We start from the raw sequence: 14,482 nt of genomic DNA on the forward strand, positions 1-14,482 counted from the left end.
TGCATGTATCCTACTCTGGCTGGTGTCACCATAGCAACTGGGCCATCTTGACCTGTACCTTCACACAGGAAGTTCCCAGCACAAATGTAGCACAAGGCAATCAGAAAAACCATGATTCAAATTACCAATCTTCTCAGTATAGAAATGCTTTGGTGCTCTCATGCAAGAACACCATTGCAACACACAAAGAGACTGGAAATCACCACTCTATCCTCTCAACAAGGAAAAAATATGTTGAAGGAAAATAGTTTTTCTTAGATCGACTAGAAAGTTAAGGTCACAGGAAAAAACTGCTTCACTGAAAACTGGAAGGCCATACAGAAAGGTAAAGAAAATCTGTTTATCAGGAACAGAAGCCCAGGATTAGACACCTTTGCTTAGAGCCAATATTGTTGGCAACACTTTAGTTAGAAAATTTCTGGAAGCCAAGTGTTAGGTAGCTTGAGATTTAAGAATCCTGAAGTGTGAGGGTTTTCAAGATGGCAGAACAGAGAAGGCTGTTTTCCTGGCTGCTCCATGGCATGAAACCAAGAAAGCAGACAGATAGCAAAGAGCGTGTAGCATACCTAAGCCTAAACCCCACCTCTAGGAATTCTACCTATGAGATTTCCTCTCTCATTCTATTAATTCTACCCTAAGGTGTAGAGAGCATCATTCTCTAGACAACCCCACCTAACACTGCTGAGAAGGGAAGTTGAGAATCTTTTGAACTCCAGTGGAAACAGTTCTTTAATTTTTCAGGGAGATCTTTTCCTCCCTTTTTTCTTTTCTCTGTTTAATTGTGATCTTATTTATACATATTCATATTTGATTTTTTTTCTCATTTCCACATTTTTGAAACCAGTTATTTTTCATGGATCAGTTTTTTTGAGAAATAGGATGTTTGATCAGTATATTTCAGTTTTGTTTTGTATACTTTTTAATTTTTTAACTTTATATATATATTTTTCTCTTATATATTTGCCTTGATTATTTCTCTCTTTTCTTGTGCTAACAGCCTATCTCTATTGCTCTCTCTTTCAAACTTTAATTTTTTACTTCTATCGCCTCTCCTCCTCCCTCATAATCATCGCATCCTACATTAGTTCTGGTCTCTCCCTGTCCACCATTCAAAATTGTAAACCTTTTTGCAAACTTACTGTTTTTATTGTAGGAAATAACTGATCATATCATTTGTGTTTATCATAACAACATTATAGATGTCATAGCAGGAACTAGTTTAGTTTATGTTAATCCTAAATACCCTTTGCATTGGATGTTGTTATTATTTGTCTCCCCCATGAGGTACTAGAAACCTTCAGAGACCTATAAGTCTATAGGATAGAAACCCTACTTCCTCAGATCCATACTGTTAGATAAGTAGACATACAAACACCATGAAAATGTAAGGAAACAAATTGCCCCAAACAAAGCAAGATATTCCAAAATGATCCACCAACACCACAGTGAAGAAATGTTAGGCCCTTTGCTGAATGTCAATTGGTTTTTAGATTTTAAATTAGTATACCTCCAAGGCCCAGCAATTGCTGGTCTACATTGGAAGACTACAACCCAGACTCCCTGGGAGTCATGTGGAGGAAGAGCCAATTCATAGCCCTCTACATCACCTGTGAACCCCACATTGTCAGGTCGTTTGGTCACAGTGGTGAAACATCTGACCCAAACAACATTTAATATTAAAATTGCAGAAAAGTAAGTTAAAAAGAGAAAATATTTTAAGAAGGTAGAGAAAAAAAAGCATTTTACCTATTAAAGTACAACTATGAGAATTGTACTGGACTTTTTTTCTAGAAATTATTTCAGCAGAAATAGAATGGAGCAATACATTTAAAAATTGAAGGAAAATAATCATCAATCTAAGATTCTGTATCCACTGAAATTATACATCAAAAGTGGAAGGTGAATTAAAGGCTTTCTAAAACAAAAACAAAGTTGGGTAGTAGGGATTTGAATCCTATCAGGATCAGGGACCAAATTGGGGTCCTTGAGCTGTCTTGTGACAGAGGCATCACCTCCCCTTGGAACTTATAGCATGAAGGTACTGATTAAAGATTGCCTAATTGCTATGGTGACACTCTTGTTCAATAGGAGGTTCTGTGCCAGCCTTAGAACTATCAGTTCTTGACCTTGAGGTTCAGACACCAGCTCCCTGGGGGTAGAAAGTTATGGATGCAAGCTAATAATCATAATTGGACTACTCACACCTATGAATTTGGTTCTGAAAAAACTTTCTCACAATAACGCTTTTGATGATAACAACCAATAAAATAAACGTGCTGAGCTTGTTCTGGGTCACTGTCTCCCTACCAGGGATTTTAGTGAACCACTGAGCACTAGATTTCTCTCTATTTATACATCTGTTTATCTTTCTTCATCCCCCTTATGACCATTTTGGTACCTGAATTAATGGCTGGGCAGGTTGAGGCAGAAACCCATATCAGAAGAGTAAAAGTATTGTTGGTTTTATTGTTCAGTAACATTTTGTTGATGGATAGCCTAGTTTCTTGTTTCTCAGTGAGGTGTTAGTCATGGTCATTCAATATTCCATTTTACATGTGGTATTCCTCTGCAAACCAGACAATGCAAATAACCTCATTGGAGGTCTGAGGCCTTCTGTACTTCCCATCTGTGGATACATAGAATTATCCCTCACAGCCCTATACCTAAAGTTTGCTTAGAAAACATAGCTAATATTTTTAAGCATTTACAGTGTAACAAGGCATCAAATATTTGAATACCCATAACATCTTTACATATTTGACATATTTGGATACTCATAACATCTTTAAGTGGTAATTGTTATTATTTTCATATTATAGGTAAAGACACAGAGAGGTTCTAAAATATCCCTACAACATATAGATGATTAGTGGAATGTCAGGCTTTAACTGCAGTTTGTCCAGTGAATCTACAAAGTTTGCCTTGTATCCATGTTTTTAAGCATATTCTTCACTGGAGTTTAATCACTCTCTATTGACCATTTATTCTAAATTATCAAGATTTTCCTCTTTTGATGTTAATTTCATTGTGTGTGTTGCTTTGACCAAAATCTTAATATTTGGGGGTAAATATGGAAGGATATATTCAGCCAGAATGGACCACACCTATAATCCCAGTTATCATACCAAACTTCAAGATTTTGTGTGTGTATAGACACACACACACACATACATAGACATATGTATCACAGAGATGATTGTGCAAGAATAGGAAACCAAGATCCTGAGAGGTAACATTTCAGAGGAATGTGATTTCCAAACACCAAGACTGTAACAACCCCTCTCAACGTTCACAGCCAACAGCAGCATCTCTTTTTGACCCCTTATCATCCTTGAAAGTTCTCATGTATGTTGCTTATGCTACAAGAAATATGCTACTTTCATGACACAGCTCTGAAACCCTTAGAACTAAAATTAAAATTATATCCCCAAATAACTTAAACAAAGGAGTAAAATGTCTACTAAAGTATTAAAATGCTGTGCCAATTTTTTCAGTAAAAACTTTTGTAAATATATTTGGAATTGATTATGAAGGAATGATATAAAGAAGAAAAAAATCATTATTGAAAAGCTATATTTACTGATTTGGAGTTACCTACCAGAAAGCTTGTATTTTAAGAAACTACGCGGAGTATCTGAGAGTGGTTCCAGATAAATTGCTTATTTCCTTAACTGAAAAAATAAGACTCAAAACCCTATGGTAAAGAAAACTAGAATTTCATAAATTCCGGGATAGAATCCAAAATAAGGAATATAGAAACATGAGCATTAGAGTATAGCATATATGACCTACATACATATCACCTACCAAAACCCAAAATATGGAGTAAAATATTGTGAGCATGTATACAACATATACATTTCTTTTTAATTTCCTGTAGTGGTTGAGAATAAAGGTATGAAATGCTGCATTTGAAATAAGTTTATAGATTTCAATGAAGTATGTTGGAATTCTAGTGTGACGCAGGCCAAGAAGTCAACTTGACTCATCATGATAGTAAATGCCTGAGACCTAATTATCAGAACCAGTCAATTTAGACACTCAGCTACTTTAGAATGTAAAATTAGGGAGAACATGTACACTTGAGGAAAGACGTAGCAATCATTTCAAAGTATCACTATAAGTCTCTTCCCAAACATTTCCAAAGAAATATATAGCCATTTTTTTAGGATAATGTATTCTGAAAATGGATGCACCCAGTTATTTTAGGGATAATTAGACCCTAGGTGCCATCTAATGTTAATCTCTGAGAACACCAACTACCATTTGCCCACTGGTCAGAACGGAGGCTTTATTTATAATTTAGATATATATTACTTAGACTGGATTCTGTCTTACAGTTGATTCTGTCTTACAGTGGTCTATTACCTAATTCTTTGGGAATTTCCCCAGCTTTGGAAATGGTTATATATACTTCTCAAATGTAGAATGCTCAACTAGCACATTTATGGATGCAACATAAACAAGTTTGCAAAATATATACCTTGTATAAAGTAAAGACCAACATCATCACTGGTGAAAAAGAAAAGAGGTGATATCACTATAAAAATCTTAAAAAATGCAGGATGGGCCTCAAAAACTAACTAAAATTTTGGTCTTCACAGAAAACATTTGGATCTTATAGTCTGAAATAGTTTAAGTTTAATTAAAGAAGTGTCAGAAGTGTATATTAATAAAACAAACATCACCACTTCTGTTATTTGAATATTTTGATATGACAGCAATTATGTTGTTCTTTATTCCAAAATGCAGAAAATACTGGAAGAAATTTGCTTTCATATGGCATCAACAACCATATCATTTTACTGTATTACCACATGAATATTACAAGTCATATTATATCTGAGATATAAATTAAACTGAAGAGGCAGTGATCATTTCAGAATTGCACCAGAAAGCACATTGACCAACTACATTAATGGTGTCATTCTCATAGGGCTACGTTAGCACTTTATCTCAGGTACCATGAATGTTTCATTAAGATATAACATACAACAGTATAGGAGAAAGACTCTATCGTGTACATTGAGGAGCCTGTTACTCAGTATTTTTCTTGATTTTAGTTATGTCATGATTTTTTTTTCTAAGTCAAATAAAAATCAGTTTACTTTTGAGCCTCTTTGAATTTTGGAAGGAATATACATCAAATTTGATTGTAAAATTCTGATATTCTAACTGAATAACTCAGAAGACTGTCAGTATTTTTACAGTCATGCTGAAAACAGATCTGTTATTTGGAGATTATGACACATTTAGTTAAGTAATGCTTGAAGTAAAGGTTTCTGCTTGGAATGCATCATAGAGCCTATATGCTTTCTTAATGCACTAGAGGTTCCTTAGATTTTGGAGCAAATCTGTATTCTGGGTAAGAGGAAAATATTATCTTTTTTGGAATTAGCTCAGGTTTGGCATTGAATCCCAATCAAGATTGACTATCTAATTTACATGTGTATAATATGTCTCTATAAGCATGGATTGAATGTTTTTGGTGTTACAAATAAACTCAGAGCTTGAGTTGCGTGAGAACAGGGGTATAAAAGACTTGTGAGCAATGCTTAACTGTACATATTTGTGCCCACTTTTCCTGAAAAGACAGATTTCTTTTTCTAGAAAACAGAGACCAATGCAATATACAAAGAGCAGCTAATGGTACTATTTGAACAAATGGATGGACAGAAATTTAATGAATATTGGATAATTTTCTTTCAAAAGTAGATGGAGAAAGCTATTTGATATAACTTTCAGAGTACTGAGTGTGAAGGTATTTTCCTCACATTAACTTCATCTAAAACCCTTCTGCAGCGACCTTTCTTAATTAGGTAAAAACATAATTTATGCTATGAAGTTATTATGCTTCTCCCCAAGTCAATCCAAGTTTTCTTTAGTGACTTTGTAATAGTAGTAATGATGGAAGCTATTTTTATTTTCAAAAACTTTATTTCATGAGAGTTGATTAGAAGTTGATAATTCTGACGACCCATTTAGTCAGCAATCAAGACCAATGCATAATCTCTCAAGGAGTATTATATAAAAGCAACCAGTTAGTCAATGGACCTATTCTTTCATGGAAGTCATAACAGTGTTTTCTATATCAATCTGGAAAGGATTTTTTAAGCTGAAGTAGGAGGGAAAAAAGGGACAGATAATCAGAATTTGACCAAATATTTTGATGTCCTTTGGTTTATAGAAAATATTACAACAGAACCAAAGTCAACATACTTATATATAGTAATTCATGTGTACATGTTATAGCAATACAATTAATAATAACCGAGTTATGGAACAAGGCTATATGTATATCCACAGATGAATGAATAAAGAAAACTTGGTATATATACACAATGGATCTTTATTTAGCTATAAAGATGAGCAATTATGACATTTGCAGGACAATGGATGAAACTGGAGAGCATCATGTTAAGCAAAATAAGCTAAACTCAGAAAGTGTAGGTTCATATGTTTTCCTCATATGTGGAAGCTAGAGAGAAAAAAGGAAAAAACAAATCTCATGAAAATACAAGGGTGAACAATAGGGTAGAAGAGGGAAGAAGAGAGAGCAAGTGGAGGTGGTACTGAGGAATGAAATTGATCAAAGAATGTTATACGCATGTATCAGTATGCTACAATGAACCCCAATATTCTGTATCCTCATGTATTATTTTTAAAATTATTTAACTTAAAGATAAATAACTTCATTGTGATTTCATAAAAATTAAGTTTTATCTTGTTACTTTTGTTAATTTGCCTTTATGAAGGAAGAAAAGGTAAGCGATAGTATTTATATTGTGGGTTATAGAAAGCTGACTGAAATTTATTCAATATTTCTCATATAATGTTCTGTTATTTAACATTATACAAAAATATGGTCACAAAATTAACAATAAATAATCAAAAAATGGCAAGTAAAGGAGATGCAGCATATTCCAATTTTCTGTAGGAAATTCTACCAATAATATTTGTTTATAGAAGCATTTTTAAAGTATTTACTCCTTTGGAAACATTTTCTGAAAGTACTCAATCTAGAGTTTATTTGAATAAGACAAACAGATAAATATACTATTCCAGAATCTCATAGTCTTTTTATAAAGGAGGGAAGTTCCACACGACTAACACACATTTAAGCATTTAGCTTTAGATTATCTGTCCTGCTTGGTGTTTCCTTTCCAAAGGTCAACTTAAATCACTGCAGTACATCTGTGCAAAAAAAAAAAAAAAATATATATATATATATATATATATGTATATATATATACACATACACACACATACACACACACACATATACACACACACACGCATACAATTTAAAATAATGTCAACAATATGTGATTACAGTAGGGAGCTAGAAACTTAAAGGTGAAACACAAATGCTATTAGTTGATAAATGATCCCTTACCTACAGAAATAGTGGCTTTAAATGATCCCTTACCTACAGAAATAGTGGCTATGGGTGTGGGGACTGATACATAAGTTGAAGGAAGCACCCTCACTCTCTGGAAAGATAAAGCACTTCTAAATCAAATGCTTTTAATCCTCTTTATGGGTTACTAGCTGATGCCACAGAAACATACTGAGAGATCATCAAACAAAAAAGAGGTAATTAACCATGTCATGTTTATGAAAATTTTGGAGTTGAGCAGAATTCACTTACATTTTGTGAGTTGAATCTCCACTCTGGTCTGATTATTATCAGGAAGAGGTGATAGATTTTAGCATCCATGAACTTAAATGTAAATAAAATGTTTCATGTGAATATTTTACAAATTAATCCTTTAATTGATTGTTTTATTTATTCACTAAGAAAATACTAAGATAATAAAAACTTCTCTGATAAAAGTGTGAATGATAACTATTTAACATTGCATTATTTGAGTGTCATAGATTACTGGCGTCTTAGTTCAGGCAAATATTACAGAATAGTTATCTTTTATCTAATAATAATTATCAAGTTTCAATTTTGACTGACAAGTTGTTAGATCTTAGAACTTAGATTTCAAACATTGTGCAAAACTACCAAGGGAAATAATGCTGATTTCTTACAGTCAAAATTAGAACATCAAGGGAAGAGTCATTGAATTGGAAGTAAAGAGTGACATTCCATTTAATTTGCATTTATTCTTTTAAATATTCTATTAATATTTTATGTGGAAAAATCACTTTGTGGGTATAATTTTAAAAAATCACAAAGCACACATTTTGAGTTTTTATTACTATTTTCTCTGAATTTAGAATCATGTCCACATTTTAGAAATTGTGTAGATAAATATTTTGTTGCCAGTATCTTTTGAAAGTTTATATTGGTTAGGGCATTCTTTTAATTTTAATAAATTTAAACCTAATTAGGTAAATGAAAAATATAAATCAAACATGATGTATGTTTCTTTCTTGCATTTTTGTATGATCATTAGTTTGTCCAAATAGTCACCCATGCTATTAAGCGAATCTAATTGTGCATAATACTTACACAGCTTATATAGTCTATTTATTAAATAGTGCCCCCTGAATTCATCTGATTTTTTTCATTTGCAATATAAATGAGATGGTACTGACTTATTTATTTTGGTACTGGGGATTAAGCCCATGAGTGTTCTACCACTGGCTTTATCCATAGTACTGTTTATTTTTTGAGACATGGTCTAATTAAGTTGTGAGGATTTCACTAAATTGCTGAAGTTGGCCTTGAACTTGCAATCCTATCTCAGTCTCCAGAGTGCCTGGGATTATAGACATATACCATAGCGCTCAGCTTAGTTTCTACTTCTTAAAAGTGAATATTGTTTATTTTTTCTCTTTTGATTCATGTGATAGTTTCTACTTTTTTTTTTGAAGCTCTTAATCTTTGATTTTTTCCTATTATTTAAATAATTATTTTTTAATTTATTTAAGTCAATTACTTTTCTATATTTATATTCATTTTTCAATCTTTTTAAGCTGAACTGAAATTATCTAAATTTTTGAATTTTAATATTTATTTCTCAAAAGGTAATACAATTGTATATATAGAAAGTTTATAGTAAACATAATTTAAAGGATAAAATGTCCAATTATAGTTCTTACATTCATTAATAACATACTACTTGCTATACTTTGTAGCTACTACAGTCTACAATGTTTAATTTTCACTAGAAATATTTCCATCAATACAGATTACTTGGTGATAACTATCATATCACTAAGTAGCTATAGCCCTAGAAATATAATAATGATTAGAACACCATAATTAAGGATGATAAAAAGTTTTAACTACTGAGGTAATATAGATAACAAGACTGAATGAATAGGTAGGTCTTTATTTAATGTGGTTGTGTCAATTTTCAACCTCATAATGGTAAGTGTTTAATTTGGTTCTTTATCCTCAGCAGCTCATTCACTTGCCTTTTCATGGTTGGAAATTGTGAACTTTAGTTGCCCTCTTCACTAATGAAGTGGAACACATACATGGTGTAAAAGATGTTTTATGTTCTGATTTTTTTAATCTTAATATATATCATTTTTAAATTGTGTTTCAGTGAAAGATTTGGAAGAATAAATATCTTTGGTTTATTGTCTTTCCTCTCAGAGATTTGCAGTTGCAATGCCACACTCTACTAGCAACTGCTAGGGAAGATAAGATTAGCAAGGGACTTTCAATCATCAGTGAGTCATGTGACCTAACCTATCTGGAAACTTTGCAAATTATTTCAGGTCAGGAATTTTATGACATTAAACTTCATATTTCTGCCTAAAACCAAATGGTGCAATTCTTTCAATACAAAAGGCGGAAGATGGTTCTTTTGTAATAAAACGTTAGATATCGATTCCTACAATTTTCTTTTTTTATTCAACATAGATTTTTTAGTTTTATCAGTCTTGATGCACATAGTGTTTTTCATAAATTTCACTAGCTATATTTAATTGATGTATTTACATATATTCATATTTATGTAAACTTTTTATGTTAAGATATTTATGTGTATATATGTTCAGATACACATATGTACATATATTCACTTAAACCTATGAATATTTATACATAAACTTTGAAAGAAAATTACATGTAGAATGTTTCAAGTAGTACTCTAGTAATCTTGTTGATAAAATCATTTTTAATCTTCTTGTGACATATTTCATACTACTTTATAGATATTTCTTTATGAGCAGAATTGCTAAATCTTGGATGTATTTTCTTGAGAAAAGTATAAACCATGTTCTTGTGTACTGTATGACATTTGTCTTCTGATAGGTATCCTTCCCCATACTAAATGTGAAAATATTATTTCCTGTACTCATATAATTTTTTAAAGTTTTTACTTTTTACAATTTAAAAACATTTTCATGTATTTCAGTATTGCTAATTGTGATTCACATTTCCAATATGAACATCATAACATTATTAAAGTAATTTTAGCAAAAAGTACATGTCTTCTGGAACTAATATACGTGTATGATATAATAGCACACTCATTTCTAAAGCACCATTTATTTAGTATTTTATTGTTTTCCTATTCCTATCTTTGGTGAAGATTATAGCAATAGTGAGGCCACTGAGCCTGCCAGCCTGCCAATTAGACTTACATTGGCTCTGTCACAGGACAGCATTCAAGGATCCCAAGTTATTGTTGGGACACTGCTGATGACACTGACACCAACATTTAATGAGCTGTTCAGATTTCCTATGACAGCTAAGAGTAGGGATCTTCATATATCCTAAAAAACATTCTTTATATTAGAGTGTTTCTCCTACTTAGATGATGAATGAGGTCACTCCACTGAAGTCAGAAGTAGTCCTACAAATCCCAGCAAACATTAACATTTAAAAATAAATAATAATTACATGCAAATACAGAAAATAAAGTAAAATAAATAACACTCTTATGGGCAGATTTTGAAAATTTTTCTTGTGTGGCTGAAAAAAATCCAAGCTTTTTGGGTGTGTTGTGATTTCTATATAGTCATTAGAAAATTCTTTCATTATAGACTTTCTGATGATTTTCTAATTACACAATGGAATGATATTGAAGTACTGGAAAAGTGATAGAGTGATTTAAGATTCCTGATAATCATCCTTTTAAGGGGCAAGATTACCAGTAAAGCCTATGTCAGGACTAACTACACAAAAGGTTTTGATTAATCCATATCATAATGTGAAGTGTTGGCAAAGGGGAAGTTGAATAAATAATTGCAAAAACATTTTATGAAGAAGTGTGTTAAAATGAAATCAATCTGGTTGTTTTCAACAGAAAACCCACTAATCATTATTGTGTGAAGCACACCTCCTCTAAGAGGAAATATTCATTAGAAGGTAAGTTTTATCTCAATTAGCAGAGTGGTTGTTTTATGACTCAATCAATAAATTCAAATGCACCATTTAAATCAATCAAAACACAATTTGTGCATCAGAATATATACATTTCTGATGCATTAGCTTAATTTAAAGGAGCATGAAATTCCATAAAGATCAAGGGGTAGATAAAAATTGTCATTGTTTACATAGAGAAAGCAGACATATATACTGTGTAATAAAAGGTAAAAAACATAAATAGCTCTCAATATGAGAAGACTATAGCTCTATTTTTTCAGGAACTTTATACCAGTCCACCATCTCTCCCCCTATCTGGATATAATGATGAGAGCATTTTGGAGGAATATTTAACTAAGTGGAATCTCATCAGGAAGCACTTCAAAGAAGTGCTTTTTAATGTTCAAATATAAATGTACTTTGATGACCTTCCTTTTATCAAGTCCACTATTAAAATGCTTTCCTAATACTTCCTTCCCCCAAAGCCTGGGCTGGTTAATCATATGATCTCTTTGAATCACCTTTGATCCTCCAGGCTGATTAAAACTAAATTTGAAAAGAGTATATACAAAGGCATTGAGGCAAGTTTGACCTTGGCAAAATTATAAACTACATAAAGATAGGTTTCAATGTCGCACCATCTGAGTGTCATTTTCTGTTTTAACTTATTGATTCTGCTGTTATTACTTATGCTACTCATCACTTCTTTGTACTTTTGTAAGCTTATGGTAACTTTCTACGAAGGTTACCTAGCTCAGATAACATGAAATGTGTAAGGACACAGAGCTTTTAGAAAACGATTACTCATATTTTTGCTTCACTGTGTATTAGTGGTGTGACCCTGAGCTATTCTGTTTGAACTTCAATACAATCATCACTCATGAAATGCTGGGAAAAAAAATCTATGATGCCACATAGGAGTTTGATGGATTCAACTTATATTGTATGTCGATATTTCCTTCATATACAATACCATGTAAGTTAGTATACAGTTACATTTAAGGTGATAAAGTTTTTCACTGAAGAAACTAATTGTACATATAAACCACTTTTTCCTTTTTTATTATTATATTCTGTGAATAACTTGGTTTGGAAATCCAAGACTCAACTGACTTGAAAGTCTTCCAGTTATATTAAACAGATCTACTATGCACAAAAAGGACAGTTAAGAAACATATTTTGATTAGAAAATGAGTAAACTTAATTAAATGAGCAAGACACACAATTTCAAGAATTTTCAGCAACCTGCATGTGAAGTTTTCTTAATGGAAAAAGTTCTTAAAGTATTTCTCTTTTCTATTCCCAATGGAAAATAAACTCCAAACTCACTGATTTTCATGTTTGTGGATGAATAGGAGAAATATCCTAGTATCAAATAAGTAAACTGAACATTGATATTTATAAAATAATATTATCCTTATAATACCTTGGAAATGCCTATTTAGTATTCCAAAAATTATCATAAAGCACATGACAAGCAATGGCTGCCTAAATAGCAAAGCTCATAGTGTGCGAACAAAAGAAGATCCAATTGTGGGTACCTTTTTGGAAACAGTAATTTTTCATTGATTCTTCATAATACAATGGTTATGATAGGGTTATAGTTTTTCGTTGTTGCAGTTCTTGCTTTATATTTATTAATTATTCTTTGGTTTGCTTCATTTTAATTTGTGCACTTAGTTGTAGACTTTTTGGGTTGCTCCCCATGTTACAGTGATATTTGAAGCAATATTGTTTTACTTATAATTTCCTAATATGAAAATAAAACCATGCTTTTAATTTCAAAAAAATAAGATTTACCCAACAATTTAAGCACTGAGCAATTGTTTCAATAGAAAATGTGAATACATGGTATAATTGAATCAAAAGGAATAATCAGACTGAGCAGGAAAAAAGTGAACGTTTCAAAAAAGATATAGCCTTAAAATTTGCTACTGATCAAGGAAGTATATTGAATCCTTCTGTAGCATATTTGAAAACAGCTGGATAATATAAATGGAAAATAAATTTGCTGAAGAATATGGAGTAATTCATTTAACAAGAGAATCTTAAATGACCTGGACAGAGTAGATCCAAGAACCTATGCATCAGATAATGGCAACTCTTCTAGGTGCAATTTAAGAATTACTAAGCTATAAACATTTCATTGGGCTATGTTTAATAATTTCAGGTTTTGAAATTGGCTAGAGGTCATATCAGTATTATTTGTTATAAAATTTAAAATATCTATCAGTGATTTACAAGTATGTATTTGTGCATCATAGAATATTTTATATTACTATAACAAACTACTAATTTTAAAGAAAAGTGGCTTATTTCACTCATTTTAAAAACTGATATCTACTATTTATTGAACAATTTGCAAAGCATGAATTAACACATCATGTACATTATCTCACTTATTTTTCATAAAAATCCTATGAGGTAGTTAGGTATTACACCATATCCTACAGATAATGCAAGAGTTTCAAAAAGAATAAACTACTTCCCTTTGCTAGGGAGAAGCCAAACCAAAATTTGATCCTGACTTGTCTCCCCAAAATGACCTCTACAGGCATAAAATCTATCTCCATGTATGAAACGTTCATATTTTCATAGAAATGCAGAGTAACTATTTTAGAATCCCATATAGGTTCCAGTGTCAGTGCTGTCTTAAAAAAAAAAAAAAACTGGCTCTAAGTATTTTTTCTAATTTGTTGATTCTTAAGATAGGTGTTGGCAAAGTTTTCCAAGAAGCCCTCTGAATCACAACACCTAATAACATGGTATTTATCTATATTTGTGCAAACTATACTTTTAGGACTCCATCTTATAACTATAACCTACATAGATATGTATACTAATATTAGGTTCAATTTTTGTAGTGTAATAGCAAAAGAACAACCTAAACATTTATCAACAGAAGATTAAATGAATTATAGTGTATCCATTCAGCACAATCTCTTGAAACCAGAAAATAATTAGGTGTATTGTTACTTACACACTGATATAGAATGAGATGATTGTCATGCATTCCACTATTGTCATGTATGGAAGAAATAAAAAGAATAACAACAAAAAAAGGGCAAGGGGCACACCTTTATGTATAGTTTTTTACCATTTGTGTACAAAAAAAACCCCAAACAATATGCATATATGTTCAGGCATAGACTCTTTCTGAAAAGCACACAGGTAATCAGTAACAGTGACTGCCTAAAAAAGAGA

At 31.7% G+C, this 14,482-nt stretch overlaps 1 long non-coding RNA gene across 1 annotated transcript in view; it reads left to right on the forward strand.

Moving 5' to 3' along the window:
* The window catches only part of LOC131424761 (uncharacterized), a 28,384-nt gene extending 15,644 nt beyond the window's left edge, over positions 1–12,740 (forward strand). The window contains exon 3 of the long non-coding RNA XR_009228279.1: positions 11,220–12,740. This is a non-coding gene — a long non-coding RNA (uncharacterized LOC131424761). The remainder of the gene's footprint in view (positions 1–11,219) is intronic.
* Positions 12,741–14,482: the final 1,742 nt, after the last annotated feature.

This window comes from Marmota monax, unplaced genomic scaffold, assembly GCF_021218885.2.
Source record: "Marmota monax isolate L192 unplaced genomic scaffold, Marmota_monax_Labrador192_F-V1.1 WCK01_AAM20220418_F8-fsc00841, whole genome shotgun sequence".
In the NCBI taxonomy this organism is placed as follows: Eukaryota; Metazoa; Chordata; class Mammalia; order Rodentia; family Sciuridae; genus Marmota; species Marmota monax.